Below are 24,913 nucleotides of genomic sequence, written 5' to 3'. Positions count from 1 at the left end.
TAATGTTTTAAGTAAATTTACGGTTTTGTGTTGGGCTGCATCCACAGCCATCCTGAACCACGTGTGACCCATGGGCTGCAGGTTGGACACCCCTCATTAGGGGCCTCTTCTCTCACAGAAAAGATGTGAGAGACTGTACAGGACTTGTGCGTCCATCATAAGCTGAGCGTTATCAGATCCACCAAGTCACAGGACTGGGTGGACCTGGCAGCGTTCCATAATAAGATGCAAACACACCTGGGCTCAGGTGGCAGCAGGACTGCAAATGAAGGTACACAGCAGCTGTCCCAGACCCTCCTGTTGTCTCCCAGCACAGCTCCAGCACCCCTCCCTCCGCTCAGACCTGTGGCTCCAAGGAAAGCCCATTATGATCCACAAATGGAGGAGGAACATGGCCAAGCTTGTTTCACAGACTGAACAACTCATTGTGTGAGTATAAGTCAAAAATGGAGGGTTGCCGCCCCTTAGCCCCACTTAGGGAGGCCCCGAAAGGACATGGAGAGGGAAATCCTCCCAATAGACAGGGTGCCAGATAAGCCAGCTTTTGTGTGTGGAAAGAGAAGGGGCTAGAGGCAAGAATAAGTACGTCATGAAGAATAAGTAATAAGATTGAAGACAAACAGTCTGGAAGAGGTACATGGAGGGACCCATGGGAGTGGAAAAAGTATTGCATGTTATCCCTCGGGGAGCATCTCTCTCAGGGAATATAATGAACACGGGAGTAGACAGAATGACTGCACTGGACACCAGCATTTATCGTCCCTGGCACGACAGGCACATGCACAGGACAGCCACGGTGGTGGGCGTGGAGGGCTGAGCCTGGCTGCATGAGTTCCCACTCACCGGCACTTATTTAAACATTGCTTTTGCCACGAGTCCAAACCTGCCAGCAGCAGAGACTGACGCGGAAACCCCAACATGGCACCACCTCTTCAGACCAACTTGGTGCCAAGTGGATTACATTAAGTTCCTTTCACCCTAGAAAATGCAGTGATTTATCTTGACTGTAATCAACACATTCCCAATATGGGTTTGCCTTCCTCTCCTGCAGAACCTCAGCCAGCAAGTGATTACAGAATGGGTAACCGGCTGACTTTGGACCTCACATAATATTTCTGGGGTCAAAAGGACCCACTTAAGAGCAAAGGAAGTTAGACAGCAGGCACCTGATCATGGGATCTTCTACTGAATAATAAAGGTGCTTAAACTTTCTACGGCCCACTGGACCAGCACACATCGGGTATTAAATAGGACTTGATCCGTCATTCTGTCTGAGGATCCCTTCTCTCACTATCCGTGCCCCAGCCAGAGTGCCTTCCCCACTCGTCCCTCGGACTTCCGTTGTCCTCTTCCGAACACAGTTAAGGGGTCCATTGTCATTATTTCTCCCTTCTTCTCTTATCTTCGATTACTCTCACGAAATCTTGCCCTTGTATTATAATACAGTTTTGGGAATCTATGTCCCAACATAAGGTTACCAGCAGGACTGAGTTATAGCAATGTCTCTTTGGTCCTTCTAACAGCTAAAATTACATTCAGGCAAATAGTAACTTCTAGCGGGTTAGTGGTAACAAAATAAGAATCAGGTTGATGTATCATACTGGGAATTTTTTCCATGTGTATGTTTTGTGATCCCTCTAAATAATTGTTCTTTTTAATTAATAAAAAATATTTTTCTCTTTCAGAGATCTTTTACCCGTTTCTACAAAATACAGGCAGGATCAAATTTGGTTACCTCTGGTTTTTCCATCTTCTGTCTTTGATATAATGACATTAAAAGCCTACAATAAATATGTTTTCCTCACGGTTAAGATTTTATGCCTGCTTTAAATACAATTTTTGCAATATTCTTACCGTGTGAGCACAAGTCAATCAATTCCTCAATGTTCACAAATTCACATATAAAACTGGTTCACAGTGGTTTCATTCATTAATATTATCTGTTCTCTGCTCTCAGAAAAGAATTTTCTTTATCTGTTTTTTTTCTAGCCCCCATTTCTATGCCTCTCACTCATATTCCTATTGCCATATTGTATTTTATTCAGACAGCTTAAAACATCACAGTGCCTCTCTACCCACAAAACATTGTCTTATTTTTGTAATATGCAGTTTTTTTGTTTTAATAAAATCTTGGCTCACTTAGTTGTATTCCTGGAACATCAAGCCAGAAGTTCTTCTTATTTTTTTCCAGTTATTTCTTCCAAAATATATCACACATTACTTTACTCTTAAAGCTTACATCATCTTCTTTCATCTCTAGCAAGAAATGGCTACAAGCATGCCACTTGGAGTAATTCTTAGTTATTTGATAATTAAAATTCCCATAACATATTCCCCAGGCAGTTCATGCTGATTTATCTTTTGAAACATTTTCTGACAATAAAAAGTTGCTGAAACAATTTTGTGATGTCTGTGTTTCACGGCTTCAAAGAGGTTTTTCCTCTCCCATGTCAGCTTCCCCTTTCTCTCCTTAGGACCCAGGAGGGACAGGAGGGACCCAGCGAAGATTAGACCTCACATGCCTATTACAGATAAACCTTAAGTAGTCCTCTTTGCCCATCACAGACCTTATTCTCTCCTTTGTTTGTTTGGGGTTTTTTTGAAGCATTGATCCCCCCTCTCCTGGATTGTTTTCCTGGATGTGAAACCTTCCCTGACTTCCCCGACACCCAGCATTTCCATCTAAAATACAGAATGCTGTGTATTTGCTGTAACAATATTGTAGATGTGTGTGTGTGTGTACACGCCTGCACGTGCACACAGACGCTTGCTTTGGCTCATCGGGAACTTACTGAATTGATCATTATCCATCCATATGCCATCTACTGAACACCTCTTCATGCCATTCACTATGCTAGCTGCTCAATCAACTGGTCCAGCTTCTTACAGCTCATCAACTGGAGAAAAACAGAAAAACAAGAAAATAGGTGATAATGACCTAGAGCGGCAATTTTCAATGGGTGTGCCAGGGCAGGCACACCGATGTGCTGCAAGAATTTTTAAAACACACAATACCTGGCTATTTAGTCAGGGGCATGACCACTGACCTCTTTACCCGTACACTGTCAAATTAAAAAATGACCACAACCAACACAACAATAGCTATTTGGTGTGAATGAATCAAAATTACACCTATTTTTTGTCAGATTGGCAAAAGATACATTTTCTGGTATGCTGCAGAATCTTAGTAATTAGTGTGCCGTGAGATGAAAAAGTTTGAAACTCTCTGACCTAGAGTATAAAATCTACAAGAAGGCATGGAATTATAAATGCAAACCCCTAAATCAGAGTAAGAAGAAGGCCGAGGAAGGTGAGAGTGGAAAGAGAAGGGCCTGTAGATGCAACTGGGCAGAAGAGAAAGCGGGCAGCATCCTCCAGGGAAAAGGAAAGCAAAAACGGGAAGTGGGGCGGGGGGGTTACTGAGATTTTTATTAAATGATTGAGGTGATGTGCATGTTTCCACACAGCTGTAGAGACAAGTCTGGGGAAACAGTGGGAGATGATGCTAGGAAAACAGCAACAGCCAGTTCACAGCAAACCTGTATCACCTGTTGGAGAGTTTGCCCTTTGTCCCACCCCTCTTCCTGTCTATGACTCTAGTCACTAGACTTCTGACCAGCACAAGAGCTTCTAGGTTCTGTTATCTGCTTTTTGCTTTTCGATACTTGACTCTTTTGATTTTGAGCTGTTAACTCAATCTCACACTCTCTCTCTCCAAATTATCCCAAATCCCACTACCACATTAACTGTATTTGTATATTTTATCTCTTATATCTCTGCCCTACACCTTCAGCTATAATTGCCCACCAAATACAGCACAAATCCCTACAGAATGTGACCCCAAATGAATGACTCCACTATCATTTCCCATGTCTCCCCTACACACACAGTGCACACACACGTGCGTGCTCCGGTCCCCGACTCCAAACCCTTGCTCGCGCCGTTCTCACAACGTCCTTGCTGTTTCCATCTGCTCAAAGCTTTCATCTTCCAGACACGTCTCCACTGTTAGTCTGTCTCCTTGGAATCAACAATGCATCTCATTTCTGTTATCTTGCAGCATTTATTGTATCCGCCCCCCACCCCCATAGTTTCATGTATTTGCGTTACTCATTTGGCTGAAATGATTGCCCCTTCATGGTAAAAACTGTGTCTAAGCCATTTGGTTTTTGCCTCCCATGGTACATTACACCATTTCTTGAGCAGATTATTTCCATAACAATCACAGTCGTTACCACCTTATCGCCTCAAACCCCTTATTGTTATTTACAGGGAAGGTAGAGGCTGCTATCTTACCTCTGTTTTATAGGAATAAACATGTGAGTATTAAGGAGTCAAGAGGTTTACTTAAGTGTAAAGACTAGAGCCGAAGCCGCAGACACCATGTCAGTGCTGGTTTAGACCATCCAGATCCAGGACTGCTCCTTAAGAAAGTGTGAAGTAAGCTTTTAAAAAATACATTAAGAATTATTTTTACTACTAGTTTTCATCAATAGTAGGAGGAAAGATAAGTTGTTAAATGTCACTAAAAAATAAGTTAGGTGGTTTCTAATTTTGTACTTTAGGGATATGAAGACTTCACTTAAAGGGACAGAGTTAAGAAATAATTTGGGATGCCGTAGATTCATTAGAGCTACTTTGGGTTAATTTGCTAGAAATAAATTTATTCGAAGCCATTTCACCACACGGCTGACCCACCAAATGACCATTTATAAGAAAATGTCAGCTCCATATCCTAAGGTTCTGGAACATTTGTTGCAGCCATTGGAGGGCAATGTCAGGCATGGGGCACAAACCCACCAGAACAGAGAAGGCTACGAACTGGATTTAAGAAAGAGATCACCCACTCACAAATAAAGCACTGAGCACTTGACGAATTACTAGGCATCCCAATTGTAAAATATGCATAAAAGGAGTATCTAGCTAAACTGGACAGATAAATGCTCAATAAAATGGCTGAGGTGAAACTACTCCAGCGAAGCTAAAACTCTGAAAAAATCTTCCATAATTCATCAGTGTTATACATTGACTTGGGAATTGGACTGTCCTGAGTCTGGTTTGGAGACATGTCTAGTCTTGGCTGATGACACATTCTTCTTCTGTCAAGGTTCCGGGTTTGTATATCAGCACAATAGCGGGTATCAGATCCAAGGCCTTAACTCTATCCTACCTAGTGTTACTTTTTCTTATCTTATGTCCTTCATTCCAGATTTTGAGTTCTATGATGGTTTGGCCCATATAGCCCCTCTTATGCCTCTTTATGCTCCTAGTACCTAACACTGCCTTGTATTTGGTAGCCAGTGTTTTAGCTATTGAGAGATCAAATGAAAGCAAAGCATCAGCCCAATTACCTCACCTTTAAGGAGATGGTTAGGGGGACCCTCAAAAGATAGTCTCTCCTAATGGCAGTTCAATAGTTTCATCTTCATATATGACAGACAGTGCTATTGTTACAACTAAATCAAGAGTATTCTGGAGGTAAGTAAAGTTTTCCTGCCTACTCTGACTCCCTCCAACTGGACCAAGGTCTTTCTCAAGTGGGAATTGGAAAAGGAACCATACATTATCCCTTTAAATCCTACCGATTACTGGATAATGTTCCTATAATAACCTTGGAATTGCAAGGGGATTCTGTTATCGATAATGCTTACTTTTACTAAGAATTTGAATTATGTTAACAACTTGTTCTTCCTGTTTTGCAGTGACACAAAGTCCAACCAGAATGCAGTGCCTTAAACTATACCCCTGGGCTCTGGCAACTTTACTATTTTAGAAATGCCTGCTTCCTGTCCCCAGAGATCACGACTCCTAGATGGCCTGCCTTTATTTCTGACACTCGGGGAGAAAGGTCCTCCCAGATCTGTTGCCTGGGATTCTTCTCCTATGTTTCCGATGTCCAGAACTATCCCATAATTACCTCATGATGTCTCCTTGATTCTCAGCCCTGGGACTCCTTACTTTTGCCTGCCTTGGGCTAAAACGTACCTATTAGCTTGTTAATAAAACCTAAGTTTACCCTCTTGTGAAATCTGATAGTGCCCATTGTTCTGAGCTATACTTCGTTTGCGGGCTTTCACAGCATTTTTCCTATTGTATCTTAGCTCTACCCACATCTGACTTCCCCACTAAATTCTGAACACTCTCTCTGCCCCTGTCCTCAGATAGAGGGTTGCCTTTCTTAGTATATGCTTCCACACCAGGGAATTCAACCTGTTCTGTGGGTGCAGTGGCGTGACCCTCAAATCTCCTAGCAGGCAGTCTCATCAGTCCTAAAACTACTAGAACTTAAGCTCCACGAGAGCAAGGAGGTGCCTTGTGCTCATCAATGGATCCAAGTTTATATTTAGAACAGCGCACGGCAACAGTCACTACCAGTCTCAGTGATGTCTGTCGTACAAAAGGATGCTCGGTTAATGTGCAACATTATGAAGGGAGCAGCGCCACATGGGTCTTTTTAGATACCTGCAAGTCATAAATACGACTCCAGGAGTCCCTTCGTACTGAGATACAGAACACAGTCCCGGGCTTGTATGCAATCGTGATTTAGAAATTTGTCACCACAGACATTTTTCATTCATGTGGTTTCACAAGAACACTTTCATTGGAATACTTGAATAATTGTCATTTTTTAAATCCTCACCTGAGGAGTTTTTTTTATTGCTTTTTGAGAGAGACAGGAAGGGTGGGAGGCAGACAGAGAGAGAAACTTTGATATGAGAGAGAAACATCAACTTGTTGTCTTCATACTCACCCCAACCGGGGATCAAAACTGAAACCCAGGCATGTGCCCTGACCAGGAAACAAACCTGCAGCCTTCCGGGGCACGGGATGATGCTCCAACCAACTGAGCCACCTGGCCAGGGTGAATTGTTGTGTGTCAAGCTTTCCAAGTTCTGGGCTTTCTTTCTGCTTCCAAAGTGACTACCATTCCCCCATGGAAAATCAAGCAGTTTGCCATTAATTTGGATGTAAAGTGTGGTCCTGCAGGATGACTTGAAGAGTCAGCCACCCCACCCCAAGAGGTCTCCTGCCTGCTCTGAGCAGTCCAGACTACTTCCTGAGATGGGATGTCCAGGGACCCTGGCCTGAGCGCTAAACGTTCTGATCTGGAGTCAGATGCGTTACTGTTGTGCCACAGGTGCCCCTAGGGACCTTGATCCGCTCGGGACCAGGAGCGCTGCAGGAAATAACTTAAACCTGGCCAGCAATTGGGGTTTGGATACGGGCTCATTATATGAAACTGGGGTTCATTAAAAGAGATCAGAATAAAGGAAAAGAAGATGGAAAGGAAAACTGCCCTGGTGGAGACAAAGCCTTGCTGAGGGGTTGGTTTCCAGGGACTGTGTCCGTTCTGGGTCTCTGCCTGGGTCTGAGCCTGCCAGGAAGGGAGCAGAGTGTCTGAAGGCTAACAGCAAACAAGCAGTGGGGGGAAGGAGGGGAGTGGAGAACAGCTGATTAGGGATGCTCACTGAAACAAGGGTTCATGGAACAGCAATACAAGAACAGAGAGCATCAGGTGGAGAGGCCACACCCAGCCCCCCAGCAAGAGGAAATATGAATAGCATGAGTAAGAAGCATTAAGCTGAAAGAAAAGGAAAAACTTTCAGAGTTTAAGTCATGTCACTAATGCAGCTCCTAGCAGCTTTTTCAACTAAAATGTATACTTGTGCAAAAAGAAAACAACATTGGTTTGCAAGTCTCTATGTGCTAGCACTCGTGAAGGAAGGTGAATGGATGCAGACAGCCTCACTTAGACTGGAAGTAGAATCACGGTGCCCATGAGGGTGCCGGGTAGGTGTGCTCACTCTCAGGGCAGAGGATTCAGGCTCACTCAGCCTGAGGGTATCAAAGGGAAACACCACTGAAAGGACAGACTCGCCACCTCATGGGTCGCTCAGCAAGAGCAGGTAGAGCCAATTCCCAGCCTGCAGAGAGCGCAGAGTCCAGAGAGCACAAGGCCGGGGGCAAGGGCGCAAGGAGTCTGAACACCTCACTACTGGTTTATGTGCTTCACATATTCTCATTCACTCACTCAATTCTCAAAACAACCCTAGGAGGTAGGGACCATCATACCCCTCCCCCTGTTTTCCAGATGAGAGAACTAAGGCACAGAGAAGCTGAGTAACTTGCCCAAAGTCACCCAGACACTAAGCAGCAGAGTTGAGATTCAAATGCAGTCTGGCTGCTCACCTAATACCCCAGGCCCCTCAGATGATGCTTCTCTAGCACTTACTCAGCACTAGGTTCCCCTCCAAGCACTTCCCACAGGTTAATGCATTTGAGGTTGGAAATGAGGATAATAGCAGTGTTAGATAAAATCTACCTAAGTCTTCTGTTCTGGGGTAATTAAAAACAGAAAAGAAAAGAATTGGAATTCGCTGATCTCTACTACTGCAGAATACAATCTGATATAAAAGTGAACTGGTATAAAGAACAGCACAGCTACAGAAGAGATCCCGATTTCTAAAATAATCATCAAATTCGAATGGTGAAAACAGTGTCATAGAACACCATAGAGCAAGGAAAGCAAATAAATAAGAAATAGTACTAAATGTATCAGCCTGAGTTGACCCCAGAAAATAAAAATGTTGAGTAAAAAATATCAAGTTGCAGAATTATACACACAGTGTGAAATCATTTATATTGTTTCTAACAGCTTTATTGTGGTATAATTGACATGCAAAAGCTGCACATATTTAATGTACACATTTTGATGAGTTTCCACATATGCATGAACCTATAAAACCATCACCACCATCAGTGTAGAAGACATGTCAATCACCTCCAAGTTTCCTTCTTTCTCTTGTTCTCTTTCTTCTCTTTCCCTCTCTCCCCTCTACCTTCCTCCCTTCCTTCCTCCTTTCCTTCCTTCCTTCCTTCCTTCCTTCATTTTGGTGGTAAGTACACTTAACATGAGATCTACCTTCTTAACAAAAGTTTAAGTGCACAATACGGTATTGTTATCGATAGGTGCTATGTTGAACAGCAGATCTCTAAAACTTACTCATGAGTGTGTAACTGAACTTTATATCAGTTTATCAACAATAGTTATTTATATTGTTTGGGTGGGTAAAGATATACAGTAACAGCCCTGACCACAAAGTGGAAGCTGATTCCCGGTCAGGGCACATGCCTGGGTTGCTCGTTCATGTACAAGAGGCAACCTATTGATGTTTCTCTCTCATATCGATGTTTCTCTCCCTCTCTTTCTTCTTTCCTTCTTCTCTCTCTAAAAATAAATAAATAAAATCTTTAAAAATATATACAGTAACATTTCAAAGACACGAATGAGCATGATAATCTCCACATTCCAGATGCTGGCTCCCTCTGTGGAGGAGGAAGGGAATGTGAATGGGGAGAGTACCCACAGGACTGCAATCTGTTTTTCATAATGTTTTATTTATTAGGCTGGGTTATAGGCACATGACTGTTCTCTGTCTAAACCTCATTATATGTGTCTGAAATATTTCTTTAAACGAAGAAATTATTAAATGGCCTCAGAGTAAATGGCAATGCTGTGTACAGAGGGGCTTTCACACAAATAAATACTTCCTGTCTCTCTTTTCATGCATGTCTTTTAGAAATCATTTCCTTCAACGGGCCGTAAGAAAAACCTCTGGAAAAGAAAGCCGCAGTTGCGTATAACGCACCCTTCATTCCACTCACCATACTTCTTGCCCTCTGCTCTGTGCCTTGGGAACCTCACCTGCATCAGCTGCATCAACAGGATTTCCACACCCTCTGGTCAGGTTGGGTTCAGCCAAAGGCGGGCTCCCAGGATATCAGACAGAAGAGGAAAAGTGAGGTCGGAGCAGTTATTCCGTCTCCCTCTTGCTAGGTCGCCATGAACTGGCCCGCTCCTCCCTGAGTCCATTGCTCTGCTCCATGCAACCTGATGCGCTTCTCTCGCCCGCTCGTTTCCTGCTAGTTCCGGTGACTGCTCCGTACTTCACCCCTTTGTGCCTCTGAGTGGTGAGAATTAAGCTGAGGTTAGCCTTTGTGTCCCGTATTATCTGCTGTAAACAGTCCATTTTAAAAATAAATGCTCCTTGAATTGTCCCTTGTGTATTAGTTTCATTCTCTTACCTTTAGATATTTCAACTAGAATTCCATTCCCTGAAAAACAATGGGAATCTAATAGGTCTTTATATATCATATATTTATTTACTGAACACATATTTATAATATGCTAACAAAGTATCTAAAAGTAAAGGACTTTTTAAAAATGGGCTGTTATTATCATTAGGCCACAGACTGTCTTCAAAGATGTCGCCATCCATGGGAAAGACAGAACACAATTAAGTAACTCTTCCCTGTATTATCATATTTCACACGATGTCATTTTTAAACTCTGTATTACAGTATATGCAAAACGATAAGGAATTACGGAGAAGAGAGTACTAAATTTGAGTCCATTGTGAACATCTTTGTGAGTAAGACTCTTCAAAATAAGTCAGTATACTGCTTCCTTCACCAAGAAAATCTTATAGCAAAAATAATAATGAAAATAAATGATGAACTGTTTATAATGTATATTAAATATATAAATTTTATATCTATAATAATATAGTGTTATAATAATGTATTATATAACAATGTAATTATAACTGATGAATGGTTATAATAAACTGATCATCTGTTTGCTCAATGATGTATTTGATTTACACTCTGACGTGGGTGTCTTATCTTGTAGTGGGCCCATAATAGTCTGTACACCAGGAACAGACCACTTATTTCATAAAATACAACAAAATGAATAGTGAGATAAGTGTCTGCCTTGAAAGTTTATCAATAACTTCTTATATACACATAAATATTTATAGAGTGGTTGACAATTCTTTTATATAGTAGTTCTGAGAACTCTCATAATAAGGCATGTGGCCACAAAAGGTGGAAATTAGTATGGCTGTCAATGGTCTGCAGATAAGGAGAGAAAGAAGTCCATTTTTGTCCAGTATCAAAGCCTTCACAATGGCTGGAGCTTCAATCCGAGAATATGCTGACAGGCTGGGGGTGCTGGCATGTATACGGGAACAGCATGAGAAGACTGTGATTCTTTTTACCTTAGTTTGGAGTCACTTGCTTTGGCTTGTCAGTTATACCCTACCTATTTGCATTGCCATCCAGTGTGACAGCATCTTGTCTGGGTACTTATTACTGTCTTAACAAAAATAATCTCTAGTTTATAGACCAGAGAAAAACCTCCATAAATAGTATCTGTCAGTGTACAGTCAACATAACAGAAACCACTCCGGGCACTTCAAACAGAGGGAATTTAATACAGGAAACTAGTTACAAAGACTTTAGAAGCTACAAGAGCCAGAAGAGATAAGCTCACCCAAAGCTCAGAACTGCAGGGCATCACTGCCATGCCTAGGGCCAGAGGAGTGAAGGGGGAAATGATTTCACCCAGAACCCACAGTGTGGGCTTCGGAGGCTGCTGAGAACCCCCTACTTCTGATGCAGCTGCGGGGTGTCTGGCGCCAGGGCCTGCTCAAACGCCCACCGGCGCTGCCACGTTGGCTGCATGAGAATCCAGAGCTCAGGGGCCCTACAGCCTGAAGGAAGAAAAGCCAGTCTTTCTCTCCTTTGAGTCTCTTCCATTTTCATACAGGACACTGCACTGCTGACACTTCTGATCACCAAATGTGTGGGGGGGGGGTTCTCCAATCAAGCAATTCTCCATGACACTGGCTAGGTGTCCTACAGATTACTAAATTCTAACACTGTCTACCTGGAGGTAGCATCAGATGCCACAGGTTAAGGGCTCCGTCCCAAATATTGTTCCCACCACTTCAGATGCCAGTCACAAACTCAGGGTGTCACCTGTGCTGCTCACCTATCAGCTATCCATCTGGGGTTCCCAAAACCCCCTCCTCCAGTTTGATTAATATGCTATAGTGGCTCACAGAACTCAGGGAAACACTGTGTTTGCCAGTTCTTTAAAAGATACAGATGAACAACCAGATGCAGAGCTACATAGGGCGAGGACTGGGAGGGTCGCGAGCACAAGCGCTTCTGTGCCTGTGGAGCTGGTGTGTGTCACCCTCCCAGGATGCATCTGTTTGGCAACCTGAAAGTTCTCCAAACTCCTTACTATTAGGATTTTCTGGAAGCTTCTTCACACAGGCATAATCAAGTATTAATTCCATTTCCTCTCCTCTCTCTAGAAAAGGGGTTTGGGGCTTAAAATTCCAGTTTTAATATGGAATTCTAAGATGGCTTGGTCTTTCTGGTGACCAGCCCCACCCAGGAGCCCACCCAGAGTTGCCTGGTTAGAATAAGAGACGGTCCTGGTGCTCTCATCACTGAGGGATTTACAAGGGCTTTAGGAGCCCTGTGCCAGCAACCAGGGGCAGGTGTGTGTGTGTGTGTGTGTGTGTGTGTACACATATACGCATATATGTTATCTCGCACTGCCAGAGACGCCTGCCAGAAGTCAGGAGAAATTCAAAAATGCCCTCCTCCCAATTCACAGTTACCTGCAAATGTCTCCCATTGGTAGAACTTAACAAGAAGACAACTGACAAGGGAATCCGAAGAAGTAGTTTGTAGGCTTCCAGCCCCCAAGGTGGAGAGGAGTACAGAGAAGGGACGGGGCAGATCTGAAAGATCAGACACTCTCAGCAACTAACTAATGAGTACTGTACACTTTTGAGAAGAACTCAAACAAGAGTTTGAAACTATGGTCAATTGTTAATTACTAGTTAATATATTATTTCCCTGATAACTAGATTTTATCCTTTCCTCTCCCTCCCACCTAATCATGGAATTTAAAAAGTTAATATAGTCTATATTTATTCACCTATTCCCTTTTATCTGTTAAGATTAAGTCAAGATTCAAGATAGTGTAACTGATTACCCTGACTTTTTTAAGGCCAGGTCAAAAAGTTGATGTGTAATGTCAAAATTTTTCTCTTACAAATAAATACTGCTTAAGTAATTATATGAACAACAAAGTATAAATATTTAAGAATGATAGAAAATGTCCTCCAATTAAATAAATCATAAAAATAATATGTTTCCCAATTTTTTAATCCTTAGCTTTAGTAGAGACTTTTATAAATTGCTAAAATTATTATTAAATAACAGGACATTTTAAGACCTCTTGTTGACACATTCATCTTTTATTCAGGGGCTTTTTCACCAAGTCTAAACTGATATATTACATGGCATTTTTCTCCCTGAATAATTTTGGAAATGACACATGTTTTCTTTTGTCTCTTCTACTGGTATTAAAGACCTAAAACAGCCACAATGAAGGGTAATTTAGGAATAGCTCTTCAGAGAATGTCATCGCTTGCACTGAATGAAACCACAATTGAAAAAATTGAGAATGAGGACTGAGGATTGTTGGAGTTAGAATTCCAAAGGCCATTGGTCACTTGCCCACTTTTGGTGGAGCAGCAGATGTGACAGTAAGAACGAGGTCTGAAATGAGGCCACCAGAGTTTGAATCCTGGCCCTGCCACTTGAAATAACTGTGATAGTGCTCAAGTTACTTGTTTTGGTGTCTCATTTTCCTTATGTGTATAGTACAGATACTAATACCTAGCTCATAGGGTAGATTAAAACAATAATGCATTTAAAGCTCTTAAAATAAGGCAAATAGTAAGCACTCATTAAGTATTAATTATCACGAGTACTAATGCAGTGGGATAAACATTAGATATACACTGTTGCTGGAAGTCCAAAAATGCCAGGACTCAGTGGAAGTCAGTTTGGCATTCGCTTGTCAACCTAGTAATCCTGAGTCTGAAAATGTGTCCAGCAGATAAGCATAGTGTGTACAACGTAGCATGTGCAATATTGGTAATTACAGCATTATCTGAAATAGATAAAGACTAAACATAACACAGGGGAGCAATTATATATGCCAGCCTACATCGCCAAAAGAATACTCTGTCACCTATAAAAAGACTTAGGAGGACTTCAGCGTTCTGATGTAGAAGATCTTTAAAGTGTATATAATAAACTGTGGAAAAGCAAATGGCAGACAACTCTGTATCATATGCTGCCTTTTTGTTTAATGAAAGAGAAGGTGGTACAGAAATAGAGTTGTTCCTCAAGGGGTTCGTTATGCCATCATGGATATTGTTCAATGATCAAATAAATTCCACCACACCAGCGTTTAGAGAAGTCAAACTTCGCTTTGGCATGTGCTTGAGACAAGTTTGTTATTCCCGCCATGAAGACAACTTTCTTCTATTGGTCTCTTTTCATCCCATCAATCTTGCCCACTTCCAGGTCCCCCTTCCTCTTTCCCTTCTCCCCTTTTCTGTTCTGTTCTCTTTATCCTTTTCTGATTCTCCTGCTGATTCCTTTGCTCCTCCTGCCCACAGGCAATCCCAAGCCACATGGGCAGCACCCAGGATTAGCCCCCTGGTTACCATTCCTAGAGTGGTCTCACCCGGTAAATATCACAACAAAAACAAAACTCTGGTTTCACTTTCTACATCTATTGCTTTCACATCAAGTCCCTAAACAACTATTCAGCTGTAAAACATTTTTATCTTAAAGCCAAACCCTGGAGGATCTTTTGGCCAACAGAAACACCATCCAGTTCACCACTTGGATTCAACAACTGTGTTCTTATTCTTGCTCCGTTACTTATCAGTCCCCATTAGCTGAAAACTCACTCCAAGACCAAGGGCTACAGGGAAAGGTGTTATTTGCATGTTTTGCTCATTTCTGGGCTGAACGGAATTTTCTGTTTTCAAAGTTGGTAGAACAGTTAGAAAAATAAGCTTTACAAATAAAAAAAAAGTTATATCAGCCCCGCATCATGAGCTAAAACCTGTTCATATACCCAGAGAGTAAGATGAGGCACAGAAAATACCAATACCCACCAAGATTCTTCTTAGCTTAGGTAGACAGCTACCAGGTATGATTTTTTTCACCTCTATCTTATTCAATACAATTTTTCATATGCTTTCTCTAGAGAATTATAAAATAATTATATTTAAATTAGTGGGAAGACAGTCAAATGTGGTGGCTGATAAGATAGGTTTTGGAATCCGACTTACTAGCTGCTTGAAATTGTTGGAAAGCTCCTTGATTTCCCTGAGATTCAGTACCATCTCAAAATGGTGATGAAAATGATTTCCATCTCCACGGGGTTGTTGTGAAAACTACGTGAAGAATAGGTCAAGTACTTCACACAAAACCTGACACACAGCAAAGACCAATAATCAGCTATTACTAGTATTACTATTTTTTACAGTGCAAAGTGGTGATTACATCCTTATCAGTGATGGTCTGCAAAATCTGGAATGGCCCACCACGCCTCCCCTCTGAGGGAGAACTGCACGCCTCTGACCACTTTCAAGTACCCATTTCGCTGAGGTTCACCCAGACGGGTATCTTACGTGTGTTCATCTGATGGCGGGCGGCCACTAGACCCGTGCAGGAAATGGAGCAGCCCCTCTCTCAAAAGAAGTTTTTAAAAAATCACACTTGTAACACACTATTCACTGAAAAACTAAACATCATCTCTTGTTATCATTAAATCTTGTTCTTCAGCAGCCACCACTCAGACCTACCCTGGAAAAGGACGGCCCTGGGGAGGCAGCAGAACCTGATTTCCGCAGGGAGTACCAGCCGAGCACCTATAACAACTTTCCAGGGGATCAGTGGAACCTCTCAGATGAGATGCTTTTACTTGATAGGTAGGTATGTGAAACAGAAGCCCAAAAACCATACTATAAATTTCATCCAAAGAGGATCTGATGTGCCTTTTGGAAAGATGAGGGAACTGTCACAGACTGGAGGGGACCAATGAAACTCGACAGCTAAATGCAAGAAGGGACCCTGGACTGAATCTTGGAACCGAAAAAGGACATTAGGGGAACACTGGTGACATTTGAAAAAGGTTGTACCTATAAAATAGTATTGTACCTATGTTAATTTGATAATTATACTACATAAGCTGTTAACATGCGAATGCTCTGCCTTATTTTGCAACTTTTTTGTATGGCTAAAAGTTTTTTTGAAATAAAAACTTCTAAAAAAATCTTGTTCCCTACTGTCTAAAGGCTGTAAGACTAGTTCTTTAAATGCTGAAATTATAAATTTATAACAATAAAAATGGGGGAGGGAGCAAAACAAAATAGTAGCAGGGAGCAAACAACCCCATGTAGGATTAAAAGCAAGAGAAGGAGAACAAGAGAGTAAATCAATTTAAAACGTTAAAACTGAAAAATAAAAGGGGAAGTAGCTCTGCTGAATACATCCAGGCCCCTAAGTGCATCCTTGGAAGGAAGAAAAAGATAAATCCCTCAAACGAGTTCAAATCATGCCTTAGCCCTGGCCAGATCCCATGGCCAGCTAATATGTTTACAAGAAATATACAAGTCTGTGTTAGTTCCTAATTAGGTTAGGATGGCTGCCAAAGAAAGTAGTCATGTTTTTATGAGACTGTCACACTGCCTGCTGTGCTAAGAGGGCAACTATTAATAGTATTTTTAAATGTAAGGTTACAGTGACAAATGGATATCAAGAGCCTTGACACTTAAGTGGCCACGACAATAGCTGTAAAAGGAAGCTACATAATTGGTCCCCCAAGTTATGTAACATGCTGATGAGGGCTGTTCCTCAAACAATCGGGGCATCTAGAAAATCATACAAGGTCGACTCATTAAGTTAATTGACACTATTAACCTGGGTTTGTGTAAAGGCAAAAAGTAGTTGATTTAAAATAATGGACAATGTTAATATGTTATTTATTACTAGCACGCATCGGGTAAGAGGGTCCTTTGGTAGTGGTTTCTTTACAATTAACAATTCACTGCCCCTATACAAAATACGGACCAGTTTTTGTTCAACACAAAATATTCTAAGAATTACACTGACTGACTGAATTCTCCAAATCAAGTTAAATTGCTCTTTCAGTTTAATTTGCTTTTATTAAGCAGGTAAATAGACCATTTGAAATCATCATCAGTGGCACTATCTCCAGTGAATGGTGCAGATGGAATTCTTGCAGATCACAAATCTAAATGTAATATGTCTTGGATCCAAGAAGGAGGTGGAGTAGATGGAAGCTACACTCACCTCCCAAAACCAAACTGGAATGACAACTAATATATAGAGCAATCAGCTTTAATAACCACTGAAGACTAGCTGAAGAGAATTCTTACAACCAAGGATTTACAGAAGAAGCCACATCAAGACTGGTACAAAAGGCAGGAATGAGAAAAGGGCTGCCCCACTCCCACGGGTGACAACTGAGATTCCAAAGGTATATCTCAGCTATAAAGGTGCCCTCTCAGAGAAGTGGGGTCACATCTCCAAGCCAGGATCTCCCACCTGGACCACCAGAACTGGGAAGAGGTGCCCACACAATATCTGGCTGTGAAAACTGGCAGGGATTCTGTCTGCAGGGGAGAGATGCCAGGGAGAGACAAGAAGAATAAACAAAAGGCATCCAAACTGGAAAGAAAGCAGTAAAGCTGTCATTATTTGCAGATGACATGATACTGATACTATATATAGAGAACCCTAAATAATTCACAAAAAAACTACTAGAACTGATAACTGAATTCAGTAAAGTAGCAGGATACAAAACAAATATCCAGAAATCAATTATATTTCTACACACCAATATTGAACTATCAGAAAGGGAAACTAAGAAACCAATATCCTTTACAATCACATCAAATAAAAAATACCTAGGAATAAATTTAACTAAGGATGTAAAGGACCTGTACTCAGAAAACTATAAGATGCTAAAGAAAGAAATTGAAGATGATACAAATAAGTAGAAGCATATGAGTATACTGTGTTCATGGACTGGAAGAATTAACATCATTAAAATGTCCATACTACCAAAAGCAATCTAGAGATTCAATGCAATTGCTATCAAGATACCAATGATGTATTTCACAGAACCATAACAAATATTCCAAAAATTTATATGGAACCACAATGATCCCGAATAGCCACAGCAATCATGAGAAAGAAGAGCAAAGTGGGAGGAATCATGTTACCTGATATCAAACTATACTATAAGACCACAGTAATCAAAACAGAATGGTAGTGGTATAAAACCAGACACAGAGATCAATAGAACAGAATAGAGAGCCCAGAAATAAATCCACACCTTTATGGTCAATTAATATTTGATAGAGGATGCAAGAACATACAATGGGGTAAAAATAGCCTATTCAATAAATGATGCTGAAAAAATTGAACAAATATATGCAAAAATATGAAATTAGATCACCTTCTTATATAATACAAAAGAATAAACTCAAAATTGATTAAAGACTTAAACGTAAAACTCAAAACCATAAAAATTCTAGAGGAAAGCGTAGGCAGTAAGATCTCAGACATTTCTCATAGCAATATTTTTTCTGATATATCTCTTTGGGCAAGGGAAACAAAAGAAAAAATAAACAAATGGGACTACAGCAAACTAAAAAGGTTTTGCACAGCAAAGGAAACCATTAACAAAATGAAAAGACAACCCACTGAATGGGAGAACATATTCACCAATGATACATCTGATAAGGGGTTAATATTCAAAATTGATAAAGAACTTAACACCAAAAAACAAACAATTCAATTAAAAAATGGACAAAGGACCTGAATAGACACTTCTCCAAAGAGGGCATACAGATGGACAATAGGCATATGAAAATATTCTCAACATCACTAATCAGAGAAATGCAAATTAAAACCAAAATGAGGTATCAGCTCACACCTGTCAGAATGGCTATGATCAATAAATCAACAAACAAGTGATGACGATGATGTGGAGAAAAAGGAACCATTGTGCATTATTTATGGGAATGCAGACTGGTGCAGCCACTATGGAAAATAGTATGTAGTTTCCTCAAAAAATTAAAAATAGAACTGCCTTATGACCCAGCAATTCCACTACTAGGAATATATCCAAGAAACCTGAACACTAATTCAAAAGAATACATGCACCCCTATAGTGACTGCAGCATTACTTACAATAGCTAAGATTTGGAAGCAGCCCAAGTGCCCATTAGTAGATGAATGGATAAAAAAGCTGTGGTATATTTACACAATGGAATACTATGCTCATTTTTATATTAATTTTTTTTTATTGTTGCAAGTACGGTTGTCTCCATTTTCCCCTCACCATTCCTCCCTGCCCCACCCATCCGCACACCCACTCTCCATCCTAGCCTCCTTTGGCTTTGTCCATATGTCCTTTATATATGTTCCTTGATGACCCTTCCTCTTTTTTACCCATTATCCCCCTCCCCTCTCCATTCTGGTTACTGTCAGTTCGTTCTTTATTTCAATGTCTCTGGTTATATTTTGTTTGCTTGTTCATTTTGTTGATTAGGTTCTACTCATAGGTGAGATCATATGGTATTTGTCTTTCACCACCTGGCTTATTTCACTTAGCATAAAGCTCTCCAGGTCCATCCATGCTGTTAAAAAGGGTAGGAGCTCCTTCTCCCTTTCTACTGCATAGGAATACTACTCAGTCTTTAAAAAAAAAAAAAAAAGGAAATCTTACCTTTTGCAACAGGACGAAGGGACCTGGAGAGTATTATACTAAATGAAATAAGCCACTGAGTCAGAGAAAGACAAGTATTATGACTTCACTTACATGTGGAATCTAATGAACAAAATAAACTAGCAAACTAGATAGAAACAGACTCAGACATAGAGAACAGACTGACAGCTGTCAGAGGGGTTGGGGGTTGGAGGGCTGGGTAAAAGAGATGAAGGGGTTTGCAAAAAAGAAGAAAAACTCGTAGACACACAACAGTGTGGCGATCACCAGAGGGAAAAGGGGTTAGGGAGGATAGAAGGGGATACAGGGGGATAAATGGTGATGGAAGGAGACTTGACTTGGGGTGGTGAACACACAATAAATAGATGATATATTATGGAATTGTACACCTGAAACCTATATAATTTTATTAACCAATGTCACCCCACTAAATTTAATAAAAATTTTTTAAAAACAAATGCCATATGTCTTATAATCCAACAAAATGTCATCAAGAGACTCAAAGAATCCATTTTTACTTGCACTGCCAAGTAAAAAATGGGCAAAGTTCAAAGTGTCTGGAACACAGAGAGGTCCTTTTGAGTCATCCTTGCCAATTAGCACATTTATTTTATGTGAATAATATTCTGTGCCATTTAGTTTCCCTAGTTCAATGCTTTGACTTTATTAGTCCTAAGAATATTTCTTGAAAATGGCATTTTTTGTTAATGAAAATTCCTTCTCTCCTCCTGCAGAATTCAGCAGGGGATCAAAAGTAGCAAGTGAAATAATGTGCAAATATAACACACCATTATTCTTCACTTCAGAAGTACACCAGGCAGCCCGCTGGGGTGGATTTGTCTCAGATGGGTACACCGTCAGCCATATGAAAATACTCATCTCATTTCTAAAGAACAGGCCTACTTAAATGTTAGAATAAATTCGCCAAAGCCAAGAGGATTCCTTTTACCTCAATCTCACAGCCCTCGGGAAGGACATGGGGAACTACGCGACTCTGGGAATGAATAAAGTGACTTATGATCACTTTGCCTAGAACAGGGGTTCTCAATCAAGGGACATTTGGTAATGTCTGAGAACAGTTTGGGTTGTCAAAACTGGGGAAGAGGGCATGCACCTGGCATCTAGTGGGTAGAGACCAGGTTGCTGCTAAATATTCTACAGTGCCTCAGCACCGAACCGCCACCCCCACACACACGCACTGAGGGAGAACATTATGTGGTCAGACATATCGAGCATTCAGAGAACAGTATCCCTGAGACATTACTAGAAGTATTCTGAAGCTATTGTACTATTATTATGGAAATCCAATGTTTCACATTTTTTGTCAGCTTCATCATCCAGACCTTCAGAGAATTATCTTAACATAAATAATAATCCCCATTTATTGAGCAGTTTATTTATACAGTACACTATCCTAAGCATTTTTGTACTGTTTATTTTTAAAAAGATATATTTTATTTTTTTACTTTATTTTATTCTTCATTGAATTTATTGGGGTGACATTGATTCACAAAATCACACAGGTTTCAAGTGTTCAGCTCAACAAAACATCATCTGCACACTGCATTGTGCACCCATCACCCCAAGCAAAGTCCCATTCAGGTCCCATTTATCCCCCTGTCGCCCCCTTCCACCTATGCACACACCCTCTCCCTCTGGCTACCACTGCACTGCTGTCTGTGTGTATGTGTCATATGTTATATGTATAAATATGACACACAGTTATATATAATGTGTCACATTTATATATGTGTATGTATATACATGCATACATACAGAGTCCAGCAGAAGTAAGTCCTGCTTGAGTGTGGCTGGTAGGGTAATAATATGGGTGTAACAATTTATAGTTTTAATTTGAACATTTCACCTAAAATGTCATATGGTATGCTTGAGTGTGGTATTGTTATGTTACAGAATTACATGCTTATAATTTTGTAATAAAAGATTTTGTAATAGAAAAGGGGCATTATTTGTGCTGGACCCTATATATATATGATACATGTATATGGTTTTGGTTTTGGTTTTGCTTAATCCCAGCACCTTCTTTCATCTAGCCTCCCAAGCCCCTCCCCTCTGACCATTGTCAGTCTGTCCCATGGGTCCATGCTTCTGTTTCTATTTTGTTCATTAGATTCCACATATAAGTAAGACCACATGGTATCTGTGTACTGTTTACTCCTTTCAACAGCCCAGTGAGGTGAAAACTGTTGATTGTCACTCTTTTACAGTCAAGAAAACTGAGGCACAGGGACCCACCTAGGTCACACAGCTACAAGGAATGGGATGCAAACCTAGGTCCATCTGACTCCGGAAGCAAACATTTAATCCGTAGTGCACCCTACTAAAAATAGCAAGAGAAATGGAAACCAGAGGAGAAAATTTAGAAGCAACTCATTCCCAAAAAGAGAAAGAACAAGACATTTTTAATGAGCTGCTGGATGAGACTAAATTGTACTTATCAGCTCTTGTGCCCAATACCAGTGCTCAATCCTGAGAATCCTGGCCTCTTTTTTAACACATGGAATGACTAGAAATGGCCCAAGTTGCATATTATGAATGAGCCCGATTTCCATCCGAGTGATTCTCCAAATCTCTCTAGCTTCATTTTATGTTAAAGAAAAAAAATCTGTTCCTAAACTAATTCAGAGCTGACTTGTAGGTATAAAATAACTAATATTTTCCATGGAATCTTGAGGCAAAGTCTTGGCCTGAATGATGTTGAGTGGCTGGGGAGCAGCAAGCTAACTGCTCCTCCAACTATTTTGCTTTGTGTGGGAGACCCAGTGAGAACTAAACTAGCTCCGTCATTGTAGCCCAGCTGAGGTTAAACAAGACGGTGCCGGACGGATGGGGGGACCCTAGAGCTGCCAGCATTTAAAGAATGCACCCACAAACACAGCTGTAATTTGAAATGGAAACAGTTCATTGTTGCCATCTGCAACGAAGTGAAGTCGCCCTAGTCATGGGGCTGGGGCAGAATTGGGAGTAGGGGTGGGGGACCAGAGATGAGTTATATAAAAGGAACAGGGTCACACATATTCTTCAAAAGAGGGAAGTAAGTGGTTGTTCTCATCTAGCCAGTAAGAGCATCCAGAGAAGACAAAGCATAGAGATAACAACAGCACCATAACATATCTGGGCCTCAACTGAACGGTTGGTAAAAACACAGTGGTGGTCATTTTTAAAGTGCTGCTTAAGAGTGATTAAGAGGGTTCATAATATTGGAACTATACGAGGCAAGTGTTTTGAAACTGTGTAGGTCCACTTAACCCTAAATGAATTTTCACTATTTATCCCTCTGTGACACCCCTTACAGCATCACATCACATTTGTCCGCTGATGTGCTAGTCTGCTTCTTTAGGTTGTGAGTCTCTTGAGAATGGGAACTAGGCCAAGTTCCCATTGTTATCCCCAGGATGTAACACGGCATTTGGCACATAATAGGTGACTAAGAGCACACTGACAAAGAGGTAATGTCATCTTGGAGATCTGGGAAATGCAACAAGCCTATTACTGTTAAATATTTTTTATTTGTGGCTTGGATGAGGGTATAGAAGTCTTGGTAATATTTTTAACTGGCACAAGGATAGAAGGGTTAGCTAAGTATGTTGAATGGCAGACGTAGAATTAAAAAATATCTCCACAGGCGTGATAATTGGGCCAAAACTAACAAGGTGCAATTTAGCATAGATAAATATAGAATCCTGCTCTCAGGTTCAAACCCTCAATTGCACAAATACAAGCCAAATTCGGTTTAGTTTAGTAGTGTTTTATGTGACAAAGAACTTCAGTGATTTTATTGACAGGAATTTTAATACAAGCCAAGTGCATGATCTGGCTGCTAGAGAAGCAAGTGTGATCTTAGGCTGCCTTACCAGAAGTGAGTTATTTACGCTACATAGCCAATTGAATCGGGAAAGAGTTTGGTGTGGCCGTTAGTGGCGGTGTAACACACAGAACAAGGAGGGCGGGGGGCCTGGGAAACTCACACAGCCACCTCAGTGCCCGCGTCCAGGGATCAGTGCCACGTTTTCGGAGGGGTATTGACAAGTTCACGTATCTGACGCTGCTCTGACTGGGAAGGTTCTCCAGAAATCTTCCTATGCTGGACATAGGGGGAAAAAAATCAAAGACTTTTAAGCTAGAGATGGAAAGGCTGTCCTTGAAGATTTTGATGACCAGGTGAGAAAAATGTGCCCTGTTCCCTGCCTGACAATCTCCATGGCTAGGGCCAGCCGGCCCACCATCTTGGTTCACTCATGAAACATTGCTGATGTTCACTGTGTGGAAACATGACCCCTGTCCCTGCTAGGGCAGGAGTGTCAAACTCATCTTCACCGGGGGCCGTGTCAGCCTCGCGGTTGCCCTCAAAGGGCCGATGTAATTTTAGGACTGTGTAAATGTAACTTTACTCCTTAACAGTTAAGGGAGAGCCTGGCGCTGACACCAGGTAGAAACAAGGTGCTGGCCGGATGAAACAAGGTGGCGGCCGCATTCGGCTGCGGGCCTGGTGCTTGCCGCCTGCGTGCTAAGGGAAAACTTCAGGCACCCTGATTGAGTAACACAGTTGTCTCGGTGTCAAGTGAAATTGTCGGTTACTTCGTGATGACCTTACAGACTCCTACCCCTGTGAGCCGGCAGTCACCCCCCTCCCCCTTTCAGCGTCTGAGTCCTTGTTCGTTCCACATGCTTCACTCATCTTCCTGATGATGTTATCCCTTGTCTGCCTCCCTCCCTAGATGTCTGCGTGCTAGCTGTTCACAGGCTCCCTGTCACTGTGCTGAGAGAGACGACACCTGGAGAACCTCTTCCCTAGGTGACTGTAACCTGGAGACTGCTCCACATGCCAGGCTCACACACATATCTCCTCTCCAGGTGCCACGCTTTCCTACACTTAGGATCTGTGTGGCTCAGAAGACTGAAATGGTCATACAGAGAGAAACTAAGGTGGAGGTGATTTTCTCTCATTCAGTTACAGGGAAGATGTTTCTAATAACTCAAGTTCTTTGAAAACAGGGTAGGCTGCCTTGTGAGAGAGGAAGCTCACCATCACCAAAACCTCCCTGGGAGTGATTGGAGTAATACCATGAAGTGATTTCTGCATTGTTGGCAAGCTGGGCTGGACTGAGCCTCAGCTAGTGTCTCTCAAACTTTAATGTACCAAACATCAACCAGGAAGCTTATTCAAATGAGTAGAATTCTCAGAACTGAGTCAATAGGTCCAGGTTGGAGTTCAAGAATAAACATTTCTAATACATCTACTTCCCACCCCCAGGATATTTCAATGTGTGTGAATGTGGGTCACCCTTTTTAAAATACTCTTCCAAGGAAAGTAACCAACATTTACTAAAAACTCACTGTGTGTTAAGGGCTTTATATATTTTTTCTTAACTAAAACTCAACACAGTTCTGTAG

The 24,913-nt window shown here is 41.3% G+C and overlaps 1 long non-coding RNA gene across 1 annotated transcript in view; it reads right to left on the bottom strand.

Moving 5' to 3' along the window:
• Positions 1 to 9,747: 9,747 nt before the first annotated feature.
• LOC128780541 (uncharacterized) overlaps positions 9,748 to 24,913 on the bottom strand; it is a 118,649-nt gene continuing 103,483 nt past the window's right edge. Inside the window, exon 3 of the long non-coding RNA XR_008426465.1 lies at positions 9,748 to 9,965. This is a non-coding gene — a long non-coding RNA (uncharacterized lncRNA). The remainder of the gene's footprint in view (positions 9,966 to 24,913) is intronic.

The sequence above is a fragment of the Desmodus rotundus genome, chromosome 3 (assembly GCF_022682495.2).
Source record: "Desmodus rotundus isolate HL8 chromosome 3, HLdesRot8A.1, whole genome shotgun sequence".
Taxonomy (NCBI): Eukaryota; Metazoa; Chordata; class Mammalia; order Chiroptera; family Phyllostomidae; genus Desmodus; species Desmodus rotundus.
Note: the sequence above shows the minus strand (reverse complement) of the source record. Positions and strands in the feature narration are given on the sequence as shown.